At 37.9% G+C, this 20,481-nt stretch overlaps 1 protein-coding gene across 2 annotated transcripts in view; it reads right to left on the bottom strand.

Moving 5' to 3' along the window:
* Nucleotides 1-786: 786 nt before the first annotated feature.
* Nucleotides 787-20,481, bottom strand: part of kcna4 (potassium voltage-gated channel, shaker-related subfamily, member 4) — a 51,879-nt gene continuing 32,184 nt past the window's right edge. For both annotated transcript variants that reach the window (XM_088412291.1, XM_088412292.1), the window contains one exon: nucleotides 787-7,377. The gene's annotated coding sequence lies outside the window, so the exon portion shown is untranslated. The remainder of the gene's footprint in view (nucleotides 7,378-20,481) is intronic.

The following is a 20,481-nucleotide window of genomic DNA, read 5'->3' as shown; positions in this document are numbered from 1 at the left end:
AATGATTTCATATCCAACTGAGAATGAATGACTTTAGAATAAACATTTGTCTAAGACAAAACAAATACACTCCGGTAGTTACTGTTATCATTCCCATGTCGAACATGATTGATGATTTCTACAGCTCGTACTACATTAAGTATACAAAAATGTCTTTCCCATGGCCTCTGGGTGAAGGTAAGAAAGTTGCAGCCTCACAATACAGCTCCACGATGTCTGTCAACTGGCATGATGGAAGAACTGGTGTTGGTCCAAGAGTCAAGTAATTGCACCATCGAAGGCTCATTTAAAATATTTAAATGGTGTTCAACGTGTACACTCAGGCCTCGGGTTTCAAAAGCAAGCACGGTAAAAGGTCATGGAAGTAAAAAAATAAAAATAAAAAATAAAACGTCGGTCACCAAGACATAGAGGTGCATCAACTTTTCATCCAGAGAAGACACAGTTGATCGATTTGCAAAATTTGGATTTGGCCAGTTAGGCTCTATTTTCAAATACGGATATTCTGTATTTTCTAGCCCTCTAATCATATTGCCTTTCCATTTGTGTGTTTAACCCGTGTGGAACTGCTCCTCTTTGACTGGTGGCACTTGTCCCTTCCTTGACCCACTTGTCAGTGGCAAGGAAAAAAAATCCCCATCATAAAACCTGAAGCAGCCTCCCCGTGGACTAAATGCCCCTGTATCAGATGTGCCCTGGCGCTTAAACTGTCAGTACCCTGAACGTCTGATCCTAGAATCACCCGACACCAGGCTGCCTTGTTGAAAAAAAAGATAATACACAAAATCGATTTTAATATTTTTTATTGAATATATTATATTTGTATTTATTCAACATTGCACATAGTCCATTTTCATCACATCTCATATTGCTGCCTATAAAATGTTGTGAATGTAGAAAATCCAGAAGTCTGCAGTCTTAACAAAACAAAGGATAATTAAAGACACTAACTCCAAAGATACACAGACCGAGAACATGATAGAGAAGATTAACTCAAACATACTTTGTTTAAGGATGCATTTTTCTTCATGCAGATTAAAACAAGGCTGGCCAAAACTCACATGGATATTTCTTACACCTCAACCGTAGAAATATTATACATGTTCATTAATAGTCGTTCCTTGGTGGAGAGTGACAAGACAACGGAGCGGACGATAGAGTATGTGAAGCGGTCACACTGTAGCGGCTACAGCTCCAAACACCACCTTGAACCGAAACAAAGCACTGACTGACATTGTCACCATAACTGGACAGCTTTTCACACTGAGACTGCAAAGTACGGAAGCTTTGCAGCATGCATGCAATCTTTGCTGACTGCATCTGCAAATGATTTGACACTGTCTGATGGAGAGCAAAGAGAGTCATAACCTAACATCAACATTAGCCTTGCATGTCCAAACTCGACCAACTTGCAGAGACAAGCAAGAGTTGTCAAAATTGTATATGAATGCCCTTAAGTCTTCATGTTTCATTTTATCTTTCGCACGGTGGCCATCCTTCATCTGCTGACTCATGACAAAATATACCAGGGCTAACAAAAGCAATTTTCACGTGGTCAAAATGGTGTTGACATGGAAATTCTATTCCCGTCCCGTGTCTTTAATTTCACCTTAAGCTTCGACTCTAATGTGTCACTGCTCGGTGAGTGATGGCTGGTGCGAAGCTTGCTCGCACACAGCAGCATTGAGCGACGCCTGCATTGCTTTGCTCAGGGGCACTCTGAAAGCCGTGCATTCGTTTGCTCCCCGCTCTCATCCAACACAGGATGCTGCATGAATGAACATAATCACTCTGACAACTTGCCGTGTGATTGCGTGTGTGTGCGTGTGTGTGTGTGTGTTTTCCAACCGCCATACTATATTAATGCTGAGGTATGTTTAAAACATACACTTCGCCTTTTTGATTTCCGTAACAATGTCCTGAAACGAAAGACTAACTTAGGCTATCCGCTATTCGTCTTTTTAAGGGACTTTTAATTTCATATTCTGGGACCTTAAACATGTTAATTTGGCAGCCATAGTCATAGACTCCCTACCGTATTATATCTTACTTTCTTTTTACTATTTACGGCTCAGTATGCAGCTGCTGTGTTGGAACTAATGATTTGACCCCGTGCGCGTTTGCTGAAAAATAAACAGCCTCACATTTCTATGTTTGTTTATTGATTATGCTAATATACATTTGTGAAAGCGCTGCATTTGTTGACTGCTGGGATGGTTGGAAATAGTATTTTCAGTTAAACCAATTCAAAAGGGTTTACATCATTGTATTACATATAGGCCACCATTAAATAGTCTTGCTGATCTCGTGCGAAAGGCTTATCAAATGTTTTGTCAATATTGTTTTTTGTTTTTTTTTTTGTAATCCTGATTTGTGTATAAGTGTGTATTAAAGCCGATATGTATCCTCTGAGAGACTGCCAATATAAAAACATCCCAAGTGGAAGACCAAGACCTTTGCACTGGAATTTATATGCAGGTGCATCTCAATAAATTAGAATATTGAAAAAACTGATTTATTTCGCCCTGGTCTGCTCCCACACTTCCCAAAACATGCATGGTATGTATATTGGACACTCTAAATTGTCCTTAGGTGTGCTAGTGAGTATGAATAGTTATTTGTCAGTGCGTGTCCTTGCGTGGTTTGCAGGTAATATTCAATTTTTTTTCAAACGAGTTTGACTTTCACGACTAAAGCAAATGCTATTTTCCATGATATTCGAATTCAGTGAGATGCCCTTGTTAATAAACATAATAGAACTCATTCTTGGAAATACACAAATGTACAGAATGGCGTGACTGTATGTTGGTCATGATTGAAAATAGCAGCTCACGTATTAATTTTGTTAAAACAACACCAACTTGAGTACTCATGAATACGTGATATCTCCTGAACTTTTGTGCAGCCAGAGAGTTATATGAGTCAAGCAATGTACTCATGAATCTTTCAAGTGAGATGGATTCATGCACAGCAGCAACATACCAGCAGCAGATTATGATTGCACTTCACAGGTCTTGCCACCGGCTGCACTGTATAGTAATTGCAGAAGTCATGTCGGAGAAAAACTGTAAACTGTGTGTGATGAGCATGGCCTCGTTGACCTCCAGTGGCCAGTGGCTATGACACCTCTGTTATATGTGAACATAGCCTCTGTGAGTTTTCATGCTGGCGGCTGGCCTTATTTGAATTTCGCTTTTCTCATCTCACCTTGATGCGAGTGTTGTCTGATGGCCCCACCAGCGTTAGTGTTAACTTGGGAGCCAGCGGCTCCCGTGGGCCCGTGTGAGGTAGTCATGCATCTGTAGGGGGAGCTCAAAATTCTCCATTATTTCCATTAGAAATAAGCATTATAATGAGGGATTTGCATTTATGAGATGGTACGAATGCAAAGCCTCTGAAAACAGCACCGTATATGGCCACTGCGATAGGCAACACACCAGTACAATGTTACCAAGTATTTGAAATGAGCTAGGCAGAACGTGTGAAGTGTTTGAACTTAAGGATCAGGTCATGTGACCTTTCCTTCCAGGAAACCCTGGAGAACCACAAAACACCCCACAAATGCTATATTGAGATGTATAATACATTGCACTATTCATCCCTGGAAAAAATATGACTTTCAATAGTTTGGGTATCCTACTGCTCAAAAGAACCATTATGAGTATGATCATTATCACAATGTTCCTGTAATTCAGGGGTGTCCAAACTTTACTTGAGAGCCGCAAATATCAAGATGCAAGAACTTTTAATTTTTTTTTTTTTTTTTTACTTTGACTGTAACTGCAGCCCCGCATACCACTTGAATAGGTCTGCTCCAGCCACTGATCCGTCGCATCTCCCCATTCAGACACAAAACAGCACCAATCAGTAAGAAGTTGACCATACTTGAAGAAATTAATGATTCGGGACATTGACACTAAAAAAGTAGAAAGTAGAGGAAAACATTTTTTGGTATATGAAACTGAATTACTTTATTCTCAACAGTGTTATGAGAATTTTGGTCCTCTCCGGACACTCAGGATTCGTCCCATATTCTGAAAACATGCATGGTAGGTGTATTGGACACTCTAAATTGTCCTTAGGTGTAATTGGATGTGTGAATGGTTGTTTGTCTCTGTGTGCCCTGCGATTGGCTGGCAACCAATTCAGGGTGTCCCCCGCCTACTGCCCATAGACAGCTAGGATAGGCACCAGCAGGCCTTTGGCCCTAATGAAGATAGGCCGTAACAGAAAATTAATCGATGCATGAACGGTTACCACTTAAGTTGTAAACTAATGTGTCAAGGCATACTGTATATAAAAACGTTTATTAGTAGAAGTAAATAATAATAATAACTAAGCAACATTTTTAATGTTTGTACATTTATTTGTAGCTGGCTGCTAAAGAAAATGTAAAGTCAGCCACAATTGGCCCCAGGCCATAGTTTGGACACCACTGCATCGCTATTGAATTTTTGTGTGTCTGTGATGTGTGTTTCATGAACTTTATCTAACGCAGCAAAATCAAGGCGATTATTCATCCACATGTACTACATGTGATGACTTTGTTTTGTGTTTGTCAAGGATCATCTTAAAACATCTACTCTTAATACCAACTATGATGATTTTTCATCATAGCTTTTTCACTTTTTTTTTTTTAATATGAATGTCATGTCCACATGCATAATGGGCTGTAATGAAGGGGTAAGACCTTTTGTAATTAGTTACGTGAGCCTTTCAATCGGCTCTAAAATGTTGATTAATGCTGTAATACTCTGATGTGCCGACAAAAGCAGATTTAAGGGACTGTGTCACGGCTATCTGACATAACTGCTGCCTCAAACTACGATCATTATTTTAATTAATAGCCTGCTTAAGGATGTGGGTCAGAGACAGTCAAGTTAAAGGGATTCCTTTCCTTCTCCTCTGGTGCTGTTTGATGCTGTTTTGACTGGAGGTGTTGACTTCAACACGGCCAAAGCCCCGTCTCATTTGCCAGAAAGACACAATCAAGCATGTAGCAGTTAATAAGGTACAAGTATTTATAATCAGGAAACACTGTCCAACAAGGAAGACTTCACTATTTGGTGCAAACATTGGCCCTATGCTGAAGGGTTTCATAAAAATGTGCAAATGGTGCATTCAAGACTGTTAAGAGTGTTGGAAATTTCCCTCCAGCAAAAATAAAAACATGGTTCATCCTCAATGTTAGGGAGTATGTTATAAAGTATAGACAAGTAGAGATAATACTAACTGATTAATCATTGTTCATTATTGTCTGTCTGTGGGCATTACTGCATCTCTAGGAACCACTTCAAGCAGCGTTGTAATTCACTTTGCATAGGTCAGAAATTTCCAACTTCCGAGTTCTCGAGAATGCAGCATATGCATACAAGTGCCCTAATAATCGACAGTAAAAAATGCTTATTGATAATCAGTTTAAATACTGCATGTATTTGCAGAAACTGTCAAGCTTTCCCCTCCGTATTATCAGATTTATGTCTGCTTCATATTCTCATATAATAAAAAGCTTACAGTGCACATTATTCAGGAATTGACAAAGAAATGACTGCATCAAATCTCATTATTTAAGCTGCTTGATTCACAGGATTTAGATTCTCCTACCTTGTAGCATGACACAATTTGTTCACTTCACCCTTTAAATACTTTTCCTATGCTACTTTTTTTTTTTTAACAAGAAATGACTGTCAATTATAATCCAATAACTCTGCTGTTAAACCTCCTGAAGTGACAACATACACAGTAAATCTACTTTCCATTAAAAACATCCTCCTTGCAGGGTAATTTACAACAACAACCACTCACATCAATTGTAAAACTACTGCGGCTATCCTGTACGGTTACAAGTTTTTATGACACTCTGGAAACACCAGGAACATTCAGCGAATAGCTTTTTTCTGCCACAGATAGAAGAAGTGAGGTAATTACAGATATAAATTGTTCAAATAAAGAGCAGTACTTTGGATTTTCTATAAAGGGGGGATAATACTTATAAAAAATATTGGGCTCTAAATCCAGGCTTCTTAAGTGCCAGTATAATTAGCGTGGTATGTAAAATGAAAGCAAATACAAGCGAAGATACACTTAATAATGCAAAACAGGCATGTGAACGAACAACATCAGAGAGGTAAGAGGCAATTCAAATCCTCGGTGCCCAAACAACATTAGTCATCTCGTTTTCAAATGTCTTTTTGATGGGCGATGTTGAACTCAAATAAATAAATACAATTAAAAAAAAAAAAGAGAGATTAGACGCGTGAGAGCAGCATTCACAACAATATGAGCAACGCGATCGTATCGGCGAGGGCAAAACAAACGCAGGTGATGATCAACGGTCGTATAACAGTCAAATAAAGTTTGAAAGTCTCGAATGACTCAGCAACCACATCTCGGGACACACAGATATAAATGTCGGCTATATACACTGTCTCCTATTTGGTGTGCATCTATAACACAACATCTGAGCACAACATACAATAAATTCAGGGTTTCAACTTTGGTTACGTATTCATCAAGGCTAGGTTTAAAAAAATAGAGAACACGCGTTCATGTTACTTTGCATACACTTAAAAGTGGAAACAAGTCAACAAAGCAGCTGGTCCATTTGTTGTTTGCATCTGAGAACAACCTAAGGAGTATTGTCTTGAAGACAGGGAATCTTGGCTATAGTACTGTAGACTTTCATCCATCATCGGGGACACAAGGTGTGTGGCTGATATTTATGGTTGACTTTATGCGCCTGACATCTTTGTTTTAGTGAGAGTGGATGTTAATGCGCTCAGCGACGTGATACCAATTCATCTTCCAGCCCGAAAAACTATTTATCAATGAGAATTTCAGATGTTAGCACGCAACTTGGAAAGAGGAAAAACTTGGTTGCCGGCTTTCGAGCAACTTGGGTCAGCCTTGTTTGGATGACAATATGAAAGATTCTAATAGTAAGTCATACAGATGACCGCACTTGGGCAGAGAGACAACACGGCATTTAATAACACCTACCCAAGACCTCCCTTTTGACACTGAAACCAAATATTATTCTTCAGCACATTAAAATATTCACGCCTTTCCTATAGACATTTTTTCCATGTGAAAAAAACAAAATAACATCATCGTGTAAGTCTCATGATATCATCGCTTCAAACATCTGTATATGTGTGGTAATTAAGGCAATCATTCTGGGCCACAGTTTATTCATTTATTCAGCCCTGCAGGGTTTGTTTACCAATTTCAGAAAGTAGTAGTTCCGCCCCCACATGTCCCTCCTAGTTTTTGCGTCCCCTCCAGCTGTTGTTCTTCAGCGTCCACTCATAGCCACCGTCGCGGACACAATGTCGTGTTGGTTCTCGGCCATTTCCAGAGATGCTGGAACTGGAAGAGCTGAAACACACACACAGGAGACAAACAGGAAATGGGTTTTGAAATATATTGCAAGTACCAGCATTCTTGCGACAATTATGCTGCAGGTTATGCCTGCGCTCTCAGCTTCATGTCACCAACACGCTCATTAGCTGCCAGCTCACACATGAGCACTGAGAAGCTTAAAATCATTGTTTGAATGCTGAGAATAAACAGCTTTGAAAACAAGCAGAGAACAGAGTGGATGACTTTCTAAGAGGATGAGGTAGGTTGAGGGTTTTTTTTTCTTTTTCCTAAACTCTTTACCATGGCACATAGAATACAAATACAGTATGTTGCTATCATAAAATAAGTGAAGTATTAACCAGAAGATGTGTGCCTAAAAATAGATTCACAAAAGAATCAAGATTCTTAATTCCTATGATTCAGAATTGACATAAACTGTTTTATTTTATATTTTTACGAATTTAAAAATAAAACAAATAATCTCAATTTACATAAACATTCCCTTCACACAGCGTTCTGCACGGCCAACTTCAAAAGAAACATCAAATACTTCCTGGCCGCTAAAATGGCCATAGTGTGCCTTTATTTTGAAATGGGCCTTTGCAGAGGTGGTTTCTACAAGGCTCATCGCAACTCCATTTTTATTGCCATTACATCACAACTCTATACCGCCTTGTCAGTGAATCAAAATAGCATAGCAGTTGAGGTCCACACGCTGTTTTTTGTGGAAATAGGTGTGTTCCTTACAATTCAAAACAAACTAAAGAAATGGGGCTCATTAGAATTTACAGATGATTTTTGAGGGCTGTACCAAAAAGGTGTCTTTCATTGCAGACTTCTTTTACTTGTTTTGTTTGTGTTTGTATATACAGTATTCTTTTTCATATGTGTGCTTGTATGTGAGGGTGTTCACAAAACTACAAGTGCTGATGGGCTTCTAAGAAAAAAAAACTGCCAACTATCCAAGGTTGTTTGCATAACATCATTGTTCAATACAACATGCTTATATTGTACTAATGCTGAATGGAAAATTATTTTTCCTGGAAAGGTCGGGCTAACATTGTTATATTCCAAACTGTTAAGTGTTTCATTAAAGGCCATCTCCGTGATTATACAGTATATGATTGACATCTCAATTTTGCTTGTGTAGAAGCTTGATACATTTTCACATCTTGCTCCAATGGCGAATGAGAAAGCTGTAGTATAATGAGGGATACAGGAGCTGAAATTAAGTGTGGCAATTACTGATATGGTTAAACAATTTTGTACATTGAAAAGCAGAAAGTTCAGGCAGGTCCTTGTTTCAATTACCAACCAACGTGAATGCAGTTGTAAAGCCATAATCATAGTAAATACGCGTATAAAAGAGATATGACTATAAAACAATCAAAAGGAAAACAAGTATAATTGTAACTGAGTGTTATGTCATAAGACAATGTTTTCTTATGCCACTGCACATACAGTATAAGTCCATTGCTCACCATTCATAATCTCAAATTAAAAGCCAGTTGCATGGTTGTATAGAAAAGTATTAGTTTGAAATCCTGACATGTACCATTCAATGTCAAGCAAATGAGTACTTTAGGAACAAATACAAAGATGTCGTGCTTTCTTGAGTTCAAAAGAAAAAGAAGAAAACAAGCAGGCAAGGCTTTAAATGCACAAGATGTTTGCTTAAAAACAGACACATCAGTTAAAAAAAAGAGTAACCAACAGAGACTTGCATCTCTGTAGCCGTGTTTATATTATTGATTTTGTTCCACTTGATTCCTTATCAAGTGTTTGTTTCCTGGCCTTGCATTTAGGACGACCATATCACAGAAGAATTGCTCCATTAAAAGAGATGCGTGCCTATTAAAATACAGACAATAAAGAGGCTCACACAGCCTCTCCAAACAGAGCAGCTGTACAATTCTCCACCTCAGTAATTTGAGGATTTCCACATAGTCTCAGAGGAACTGGAAACATTTTGTATGCAATCATAGCTGCAGTAACAACAAGACAATTAGCACTACATACTGAGCCTTTTACCCAATTCCCATATTAGGACTGGCAGAACCAGTGTTTGTTGTGGTTGCTGTCTACGTAGAATGTAGTGCCTGCTATAACAGATCTGTCTCAGGAAATACATTCCCACCGCATGCACTAAGTGAGACCCATTTCATGTTAAACCGTTTTAACCTACAGTCTTCTATTTTTTGAAAGTTCTCATTTCACTTTCTGACAGCAAAAGCCCCACAAATGTGAGATTACAATCTGGTATCACAAATGAGTGCCCCTTTGAAATGAAAATGAGCCATTTGTTGTTCAAGGAAAGGATTGATAGAGAGTTTATGGAAAAGGGCCAGGTTGGGAAGATTTCAAATGTTTATCAACGTGGCAGATTGCTAGTCAAAATGTTTTCATTGAAGATTTATTGCTTATTTTAGTAGTGTGTCCACAGTCTTTCATGGCTTTCTTTGTGGTGAAACACATTAGCTCTTCAGAACTGTTTTCAGTGTCAGTTCTCATTGCAGTGTGAGTCTGATCTGAGAATTATTTCATTAATAGCGGGAGAAATCCATTATTCACGTTATATAAGGCTGAATTTACTTTGCAATGTTTAAAGGACAATTCAATTTTTTGGCTCCCAAGTGGCGTAAGGAGAAAAATTGCACATCATCAAATATCTTCGGATCAGAATCCAGCCCCTTCCAAATTGTGAAAATCTGATACATGCATGCCAATGTGAGTGCAATGTAAACAGGCAGATTGGATATTTCATTTAAATTTACAGATTAATAACACACTCTATAGAACACAAAACCATTTTTATCCAAACAACACAAAGAAAACCATTAAAAACACTACTCACTGCAAATGTAAGCTATAGAAAGTAGACTATTCATTTGATATAAATGATACATTAGAAGTGGACAGATCATTACTAAAAACAAACAAACAAAATAAAGATGTATTTATAAATACGTTTGGGAATGCACAGGCGCAAGTCGATATCCTGCAGCATTATCGGAAACAAATGCAATTTATTTTAGTATTTATCCTACAAGTACATTCAAACAGATTTGCTAATATGTTTGAACAGACATGAAATTAATGATATAAATGATACATTAGAAGCGGACAGATCATTACCAAAAACAAACAAACAAAATAAAGATGTATTTATAAATACGTTTGAATATGCAAAGGCACAAGTCAATATCCTGCAGCATTATCACGGAAAAAATGCAAATTTTTTAGTATTCATCCCACAAGTACATTCAAACACATTTGCAAATGTATTTGAACAGATATGAAAATCCGGTTAAAGGAATTTGCAAATATTGTATGTTTAAATGTATTGAAATATATTTGACTGTACTTCAAAATACATTTAAACGTATTTAAAAGTTCAAACTTACTTGCAAATACATTTAAAAGAAATAGTAAATACAAATACGCGTTACAAGTCAAAAATGTTCACACATAATCTGAGTGTGAATGGCTGTTTATATTTGACATGCGATTAACTGTAAACCCTCCAAGATGTACCCAAAACCCAAGTCAGCTGGGATTGGCTGTAGCTCAAGCATTTGCATGTGGACTACAGAAATAATTGCCTCCGTACAGATAAAATATTTTAATGTAACCGCCAATTATCTCACATAGTTTCCTGATTGTAGCAGTGAGGTTTGTCTCATTAGAATTCTTTGCTGTTCATTTCTGGCTCCCTCCTGGAAGTTGTCAGGTTTCACTACACTTCCACTTCTTGCCATTCAGCAAGATGTTGAACAGGATTAGGGGCAGCCCACAGAGTTGTAGTACCCGGTCTGTGAAGGTTAATTTTGGATTATCACTGATTTGCATGCACGCGCTATGTGAGGCTTCTCCCCAAAGACTCAGTAATGTAGTCCAGCTCAATCTCAGATACTGTACCCTCCAAATCGTCAGTCTTTACAAACAATAAAGTGACATTTGATACATTTATTTAATCTCCCCTCAAAATCTCAAAATTTCAGAGAAAAACTAAACTTTTTTTTTTAGGATAACTGTTATTGTGGCATATCAAAAGATTGATATACAACAACAAAAGAGTGACTTTAATCATTATTTTTCTTTAACTGACAATAATAAATGAAGTTGTAACCATTTACTATATGCTGTATTTGAAACTAGTCCCATGTGCTGCCTGAAACTATTAATTTTCAGGGGTAATGGTCCTATTCTCTTTTGTCATCCGTCAAATAATTAGAAAATATTAACATTAAAGTAAAGCATCATCCACCCTGTCCATCGCAAGTTCACAAGTTTAGTTAAGAAGCTTTTCTATAGCTCACAACATTAGCATTGTTGTTGCTATCGTTACTGTAGCTGCATTCACAGCTGAATGCTTAGCATTTATGTGGTGGGCTAAACTCGAGTTGCTTCAGTGGTAAGCAAGCACCTTCTTCCAAAGAAGGCATATTCTTCTTTTATTGAAGACAGAGGTGGGCACTTTGTCAGCACTGATGGACTATGTCGGTACGTCACCGACGGGCGCCTGTTTTGCCGACGGACTGATGAATGATCGGAGTGCGAAAAAAACAAACAAACAAACAAACAAAAAAATGGCGAATGAAAAATGTCAGTATTGCAATTTTCATCCGTCATTGTAATCGAGAGACATTACGTCAGATGTCCATCATAGGTCCGTCAGCCTGCCACGCCCCTTTTTGCTTCCTGAATTATAATTAAACTGGCTTGAATGTTTATATGCATATTGCTGCATCTTTATAGTACAAGCTGCAATCATCCTGCAATTTGACAATAGTCACTTTACAGCATCACCCAGCAGTGGAGTTACATGTTCAGTTGAGTGAATAAACTGGGTTGCTTCAATTCACTACTTGTCATTCATGGTATTACCTTTAAGTGTAAGTACTGAAACAGAAAAAAGGATTGGTGTGAGCGCAGACAGTATTCCAGCACCTTACGAATGACTGACCAGAAAAAAAAGTTAAATGTCGCTCTCTAGTGGTGGTGGTGGAAGTTTGGGCAAAAATACACCGACGGACTGACTGACCGTCAGTTTTTTCTGGCTTGAAAACAACGACGGATTGAGGATAACAGAAAGGGGACAGGGCTCTAGAATTAAAGTTACCATTCATTGGATTGACAACGCATCATCATCCTCCATTTTCTTGTCTTCTTTTTGCTTGTGAACTTGCCCTACCATCTCCAATTGGTTATGACAGGTTGTGACAAACAAAATGACAGCCAATCAGTGTCCACTTCACGGTGTGAATGACTTTTGCTTTTCAACAAAAACGCCCAACAAATCAATCACAAGATGCTCTGTGCATAAAAATGGGTATGAAACGTGTACTTTAGTGGTGTTGGAAATTATAAAAAGGAAAAACATGTTTTTACAGGATCTCAAGGTTCCACATTAGGCATTGGAAATTAAGCAGTAATTATGCCCGTTTTGTACAGGTCTACATAACTTAGTATTTGTTTTTATTATATTTTCAGTGCAGCTGATAACTATTCCTTTTACATCCTTCTCTTCCTTTCACAGACTAACACAATGAATTTTCTTAAGAATGCACCCACTTAATGAAGGCCATGTCTCCTCCTCCGCACACATCTCCATGGGTACTGACTGGCATTGTGTAGCAATGCAGTCATAATTCCGTGCAGCATGTCATTGATATCGCTGAATATTGCTGAACATTCATCTGTTTCAATCACTCTGTCTTTGTCTTTGCATTATATTTTAAAATGTGAAATATTGTACTGTATATCATGGCGCGGCTATAGATGGATGAAATGAGTAAATAAAAACCCTGTTGTTAGAAGAATATGGGCTCTATTTTTGCAGACAGTACACGTGTGTCTTACTCATTATTGGTAAAACATGTTTTAATGTTCACACACACTTTTTGATTGCTTATAACTGTACCGACACACAATATAAAAATGATATGAATGTAAAATATCCATCAGACGCTTCGGTCTGTCATCTGATTCTCATCTTATTTATATACTTTATGATGCAGATTGCAAGAGTGTAGAAAGTCCCCATTCTCCCATGATAGTGCAGAACTCTCTACCAAGCTCTCAAAGAGGTACTTTACTAATACTGTATTGTCATTTTTAGCACAAAGGAGTTAATATTTTGTCTCTTCGTAGTTGATTTGATGTCTAATTTACATGTCTAAAAAACCTTTAAAAACACATTTGGCATGTGCTTTCTACTGGAAATTACATTCCATGTGCTCAGGTTTCGAGTAGCAACCAATCATAGCCCAGCTTGCAAACGTCACATGATGAAAGGCAGAAAACAGATGAGTTGCAATTGAGTGTTTCCTGAGCTTTGAGCACATGAGAAAAAAAATCAAAAGTTTTATTTGTAGGCCTACTTGAAAATATTTTAGATGTCAAATTCACTACGATAAAACATTATATTTTTACTGTTGAAAATGGTAGCTTTCAACTGATTTTGATAAAGTGAGATTAAGGACCACAACAACACGTTTATGTGCAAAATGCTAGTTTCTGGCATATAAACTACCTACATAATAATGCATGTATAAATGGTGCATAATAAACTGGTGTTTAGTTTTGGACTTGGTTCTATTTGCTTTAGACCGACAACTGTGATATATTTGTACTTATTTTCACACTGTATTTTCTAGGAAAGGCAGATTATGATTTTGACAGATTGCACTTGAGCTCACCTTCCAGGAGAATCTCCTTTGAGACGTAAGCGCCCGCGTTAATACTCTCATCAACAATCATGTGATCTGGGTGGCAGGAGCAGCTGAAACAACCTCCATCAAAGCTTCGGGAAGAGCTTCACAGGCAGGTCACCTGTCGGAAAGCCTTAGTGCCAGTCTCAGATGGTATTAGGACTATGTATTATCCGAGTGTGATCGTCCCGGCCTGAAATGGTGTTTGATGACTTAGGTGTCTGTCGGTGGTCAACTGTGGCAAGCAGATGCCGCCGTTTCAGAATGTTTCCGGAAGTTCAATAATCCTGTCAACCGATTTTACCAAATGCGCTCACCGTAACATTCTAACCTTGAACAGGCGTGTCATAAATCTTCGGCAGGAAGGAAATAAGCGCACGTCAATTTAATCTACAGCAGGTTTTAATCTGATTGAATGACTAATGGAGTCGAAATAAAAACCCCAAAGTTTTCTGGGTAATCACCAGAGATTAAAGCATTTTTTTTCTAAAAAATTCGCCACGAGTATAGGCTTTCCAAGACAGAAAAGCACACTACATGAATCAAATATTACAGCAGGGACCGATTCGAGAGTGCACATGCACATGGTGTCTGGCTTCCGCTTGCTGACACTAATCCAAAGGCGGTAGGGATTTTCTGCCTCTTGCTGCTTCTTGCCTCACACTCCTGCAGGGCTCTCAGATCCACAGTGTGTTTCCCAGTCACTCGCACACACGCCAAATTAGATGAACACACCATTCAGACTATAAATACTCTGACCCGCATCGGCGTGGACGCAGCGACACAAAAAAATGTGCCACCAAAGCCAGTTTCAGCAATTTTAGGGGGAAAACTTGCACATCTGCTCTGTCCTTACTGTTGTTTTAGTCAGAATAGTGCATGACTGGGCACCATACTCAAATTAGTCCTGTTGTCGCATCCATGTAAGCTGTCCTCATTAAGAATCGCATGTTGTGTGCATGAGTGGCCGTGTCAAAACGAGGGAACGTTGTTTGGATGTCGATAAATCCAGGAGGGGTAAAATGGGTCCAAAGAAATGCTGTATTATGAGCGAGCAAAGAACCTGGTACACAGGAAAACGAAATGCATCCTTCCACCTATCCGTTGTCATTGATGGCTCTCCGAAGGTACTGCTGGGCCTTACGTAAGCGGTGCGCATTGTATGTTGCATGAAACCAGACAGCCGAAGCAGCTGAAAAGTAGGTTAGGTCCAATTACTTCCGCGACATCACCCAAATAATCTATAAGATTTTTTTCTTTACTATGACATTGATCAAATCAGACAGCGTTTCTTATCTAATCTTTCAGGCTCGTAACTTGCTGACCGAGCAAAGTGTTTCTGGAGTAAAATGTCAAAGTTAAGACTGCTCTTTTGTAGAGTATGTGTCTACAGAATATAGAATGTAGTACAATATGGAAATGTACATGTTATGACTGAGATTTTGGTCTATTATAATGGTATGTTTTTGGTTTGGAGGTGCAGAAGTTTTATTTCTTGACATTGATTGCTATATGGCCTACTTCTTTTTTTCCAATAGAATCACTTACAGTATACAGATCATTCATTTTTTGTCTATTGGCTTTCACTTTTGGTTCATTAATCACACCTGTCTGACACTGAAAAGAAACAACAACAAAAGGAAAACCACACTCTTGGATCATCCTGTGGCAACTATTAAAACCTTTCTCTCTTCTCAACTATTCTACTTGAATATTACTAAACTGATTATTAATATCTAGTGCTGATTGTTGGCGCATGATTGACAGCAACTCTTAGTGTAACCACACTTGTGCGTTTTTTTTTTTAATCTTGTATGGCTTAGCAAGCTCCCTGTGTCGTTTTATGCAAGATGAACTCTATTAAACAGTTCCATTGTGTCAAGGACTGAGTCATGTTCTTATGAATATTAAAAGAACAGAGTTCAAAGCAAAGGTCATGACAACGGTCATAAACGACACCCAAGCTGTTTTCACGCAGCTACATATCTATATCTCTACTCCAAGAACAAAATTGTCTCCCCTTTACCTGTAGAACAATCCCCACTTTTTGAACATTGCCAGACCTTCTGTTGGGAGTCACATTGATTTATTGGGAAAGCAGATTTGCAGATACAAACACAAATATAACATAGCAGGGAAAGAGTTGGAATTGATTTAGAGATAAAATTTCAATGCAATAGTGTAGTTTTTTTTATAAGGAACCCTTAAAGGAGGCCTACTTGACATACTAGAAACGAATGAACATTGGCACTTGGACGCTCTACTTTTACTTTTGCAGGCAAAGTTTTTGGCATCTGTCCGTGAAAGGAAAAAAAAAAATTAAACACGGGCCATCCTACCCATTGCCAATTTTCCCAAATGTGGGGTTTTCTCGAGTTTGGCAAAGAGCTTATTGTTAACTGTTGGTTAACAATAAGATCATCTGCTTCTCAACTTGCCCTTGCCACACCCACAACAGGAGCCTATCAATTTATGCCAAACACAATGACAGCCAATCAGTGTTCACTTCAGGGTGTGACTGACCTTTGTTTTCAAACCCTCAAAAACTCAAGCACAAGAATCAACATACAGAAAGCAAAGTTAGAGATTAAAAAGCATATAAATGGAAAAAAATGCATTAACAATGACTGTAAATAATTTATCACAGTTAATCTGTTAGCTAGTAACTCATTCAAATTCAAAAATGAAAAAAATTAAAAACACTAACTTTATGCTGCAATTTCTTTTACAGATTCATGGGTTTTATATCAGATTTTTGCCCTGAAACATATGACATTTGTAAGGGATGAGCAAATGTGCATTCCCAATGCTCACATTTAAGGTGAGCACTGCTTGACTTTGCCAAAACATGATTTTATTTGTTACAGAGGCCATATGTGACTGCACTGCTCCCTTTTCAGCAATATGTTTTGGCATGTGTCAGGGATGTGACTTTATGAGACAGGACATACGGTTATTGCCCACTCAACCTCTATTTTTTTCAGTCATGCACAGCCCCAAATAATATAAATAAAAAATGATGGGGAGGCCCATCATATGTGTATATAACCAGAGGCTCTTAAATGATCATCAACCACAGATTATTTCAGAATTAAAAAATAACAGTATATCTGTATGAAGTCAAAATTCCTCTCCCACTGCTCAACAACTCATTTTTACACTACAGTAAATCAGGCCACTAAAGAGGCACTGGAAGTGACAATAGGATCATTATAGGATTGTGAGTTTGTCGTAAATTAGAAAAAGTAAGATAAAACAAAACCCCAAATTTTGCAATATATAAGGAGAAAGTGAATAATAACTGATAGGTGGATCATATTGGGCTCTCAATTCTTTAATTTGTGTTTATTTATTTATATACTTTTGTTTGTTTCTAGTTTTGGGCAGCATGTTTGCAGACTGGTTAGCATGTCCGTCTCTCATGTGGCGGTCATGGTTTCGACTCTGGCCTTCCTGTGTGGAGTTTGCATCTTCTCCCCATGCCTGCTTGGGTTTTCTCTGAGCGCTCCAGTTTCCTCCCACATTACCCAAAACAACGAATGAAAATAGATATTGGCCACTCGAAATTCACCTGTAATTCATTTGGCAGCATTAAAATGTATCATTATTGATAATGAGCAACAGTGTAATTCATTTGTGGCCTCCTTGCATTTCCCAAGTTTGGGATGGAGTACAATTAGTTTGCCAATCACATCATTGTGCCATTGGACCATGAGCAAGTGGCAAGGAAATGACCTGAATTAGTATTGCTTTTATTGGACACTTGGCATCTTCGCACTGCACTAAGACGTGTTAAACAGCAGAATTAATTCGTCCCCAAAAATCCCAGAAGCATCGCTTGTCTGCTCAATCACACTTTATTTAAATCCGCTTACCAAGAAAGAAAGAATTCATAATGAGTAAAAAGGCTGTGAGTAAACAACTTTCTCCATGAATTCACAGCTAATGGAAAATGTAAGACAAGACAAACCACAAATTCAATTCTCAAAAGCAATCAGATTTAGTTTTTATCAATTCAACCTTCAGGTCCCAACTGAAGTATGTTTCTGATAATGACCAATTTTATTGCAGGATGTATTACAGGTAGGCTGGTATTAAGAAATGAAATCAATGTAAAATATCATCAACACTATAGCCACCATCAGCTGTCGCCAAATGATTCCGTTTCATTCCATTTAACACTACAAGGATGTGGAAAATCTTTGCATAGCAAATTAATTGGATTACAAAGAAAGCCCACAGTAAAATCAATTTTCAGCCGGTCAAGTAATTTATGGTGGAAGTAGAACATGCAAATGAACGGCTTTAATGTGTTGCCCAATGATTGGCCGGTGACCATTTCAGAAAGTACCACTCCTGAATTCAGATGGAATAGGTCCCAGCTCACACATAACACCAGTGAGCATAAGCAGGGGAGAAAATACTGTAGATGTTAAAGCATTATTGGTAAGTTCTCCTGTGCCCAGAGACCCATGTTTGAGTTAGTCAAAAGCCACAACATTTATTCAGAGCTATTTCTTTTGTTTGTGTGTATTGTGTACATCTGTTGCACTGAACAAAAGCTTGAGAATGGCCTCCGAACAATTAATGCAAAAGCAAGGCGACAAAGGCAAATGAGCATAAACTAAATTCAAAACAGGGTTTTGTTATGACCAGCACATTGACACTGACAATCAAGGCAAACAGGCTCTTGCATTATTTTTTACCACAGCCATTTGTTTGGCTCATATATGATGACTGAGTAACATCAGTGTACCACAAATATTTACCACTAAAAGCCAAAATTCATCTAATAATTTCAGAGTTAAAAAACAACAGTATGTCTGTACGAAGTTAAAATTCCTCTCCCACTGCTCAGCAACAACTCATTTTACACTACGGTAAATCAGGCCACTAAATAGGCACCAAGTGACAATAAGATCATTATAGAATTGTGTGTTTGTCATATCTAGAAAAGCGGGCTCCCAATTATTTAATGTGTATTTATTCATATATTTATATTGTTATGTATATATCTATATATATCAAGCTTGTACATGTTATTAATTTAAACACATGTTTTTAATTTAAACACATTTTATCATCTATATATATATATATATATATATATATATATATATATATATATATATATATATATATATATACTGTATATATGAGAGAGAGAGAGAGAGAGAGAGAGAGAGAGAGAGAGAGAGAGAGAGAGAGAGAGAGAGAGAGAGATTTTGAAGCTCCTTAGTGTGAGACAGCCTCCTGGCATAACAATAAATCGAGATGATCACTCTACACAACTATCAAGCAGAGCTTTTATCGCACAAAATATTTTCATTTGACTGTTAGTCCTCAGGCAGCACAGTTGTACACCGGTTCCTGGCGCTACCTCACAGCACAAGTGTTCTGAGTTTGAATCTGGACTGCTGTTTGTCTGTGTTGGAGTTTTGGGTGTTCTAAATGTGCTCTCGTTGGGCCGGCCAGCTTCCTCCCACACTTATAAAGTGTTCTAGTTAGGTTCAGTTTCAGTTCAGTCTGTTTCAGGTTTGACTGGACTCCCTTAATAGAGCATCAAACAGCTGCAGCTCAGGTTTTCACCAGAACAAAGAGATCAGAACATATTATTCCAGTCCTAAATACTTGACACAGGTTCCCATTCAGCTGTAGAATAGTTTAAAGGTTCACTACATATTTATATATGACTGAATTGTTTAAGTCCTTCAATACATAAAAAAACAAAAAATGAGTTGAATATATTGCAAATCCATCAGATTGCGGACTTGGTTTAGCGTACAACGCAAACATGGTGAAGCAGCATTCAGCTGTGCATGCAAATGGAATCAAGAGCCAAGAAAATTGAAGTCAACTTCTAATGTAAATATGTTTAACCCTTCAAGCGCCAGAGATTTTTCAATATATTTTTATATCACAATTTTTTTATATTTCAAAAGGTTTTAGCTTGATTACATGTCAGAGTAAGGTAAAACAAACAGCAACAGGACCTGACTTGGACAATGGGAAATGACAAGGACCGAACAAAAGTAGAGAACAAATTCAAACAAACATGACGAGAAATACCCTGGAAAAGAAACATGGGGCTGAGGGAGCTGATTGGAAGACACCAAGGACTGTGCTGACAAATACAAGTGGACAGAATAACCCTATGAGACAAAGGACACAGAAAAAAATGGAAAAAAAAAAAAACATGGTCAAAACCCAACCTCTGCCAACCACAGCGCATGACCTAATGACTCTTTATTTCATTTTTTTGGAAACATTTCTCAGACGAGTTTCCTTTCTAGAACCCTATTTTTTTATTTGGATGTAGACAAAACCCATACTCTATTTCGAGATTACACTTGATTTTCCACTACCACTTGGTTTTTTTTTCTCTGCAGTAAGGGTTTCTCCTCAA

Source organism: Hippichthys cyanospilos, chromosome 4, assembly GCF_059441005.1.
Source record: "Hippichthys cyanospilos isolate Australia breed blue-spotted pipefish chromosome 4, RoL_Hcya_1.0, whole genome shotgun sequence".
Lineage (NCBI taxonomy): Eukaryota > Metazoa > Chordata > Actinopteri > Syngnathiformes > Syngnathidae > Hippichthys > Hippichthys cyanospilos.
Note: the sequence above shows the minus strand (reverse complement) of the source record. Positions and strands in the feature narration are given on the sequence as shown.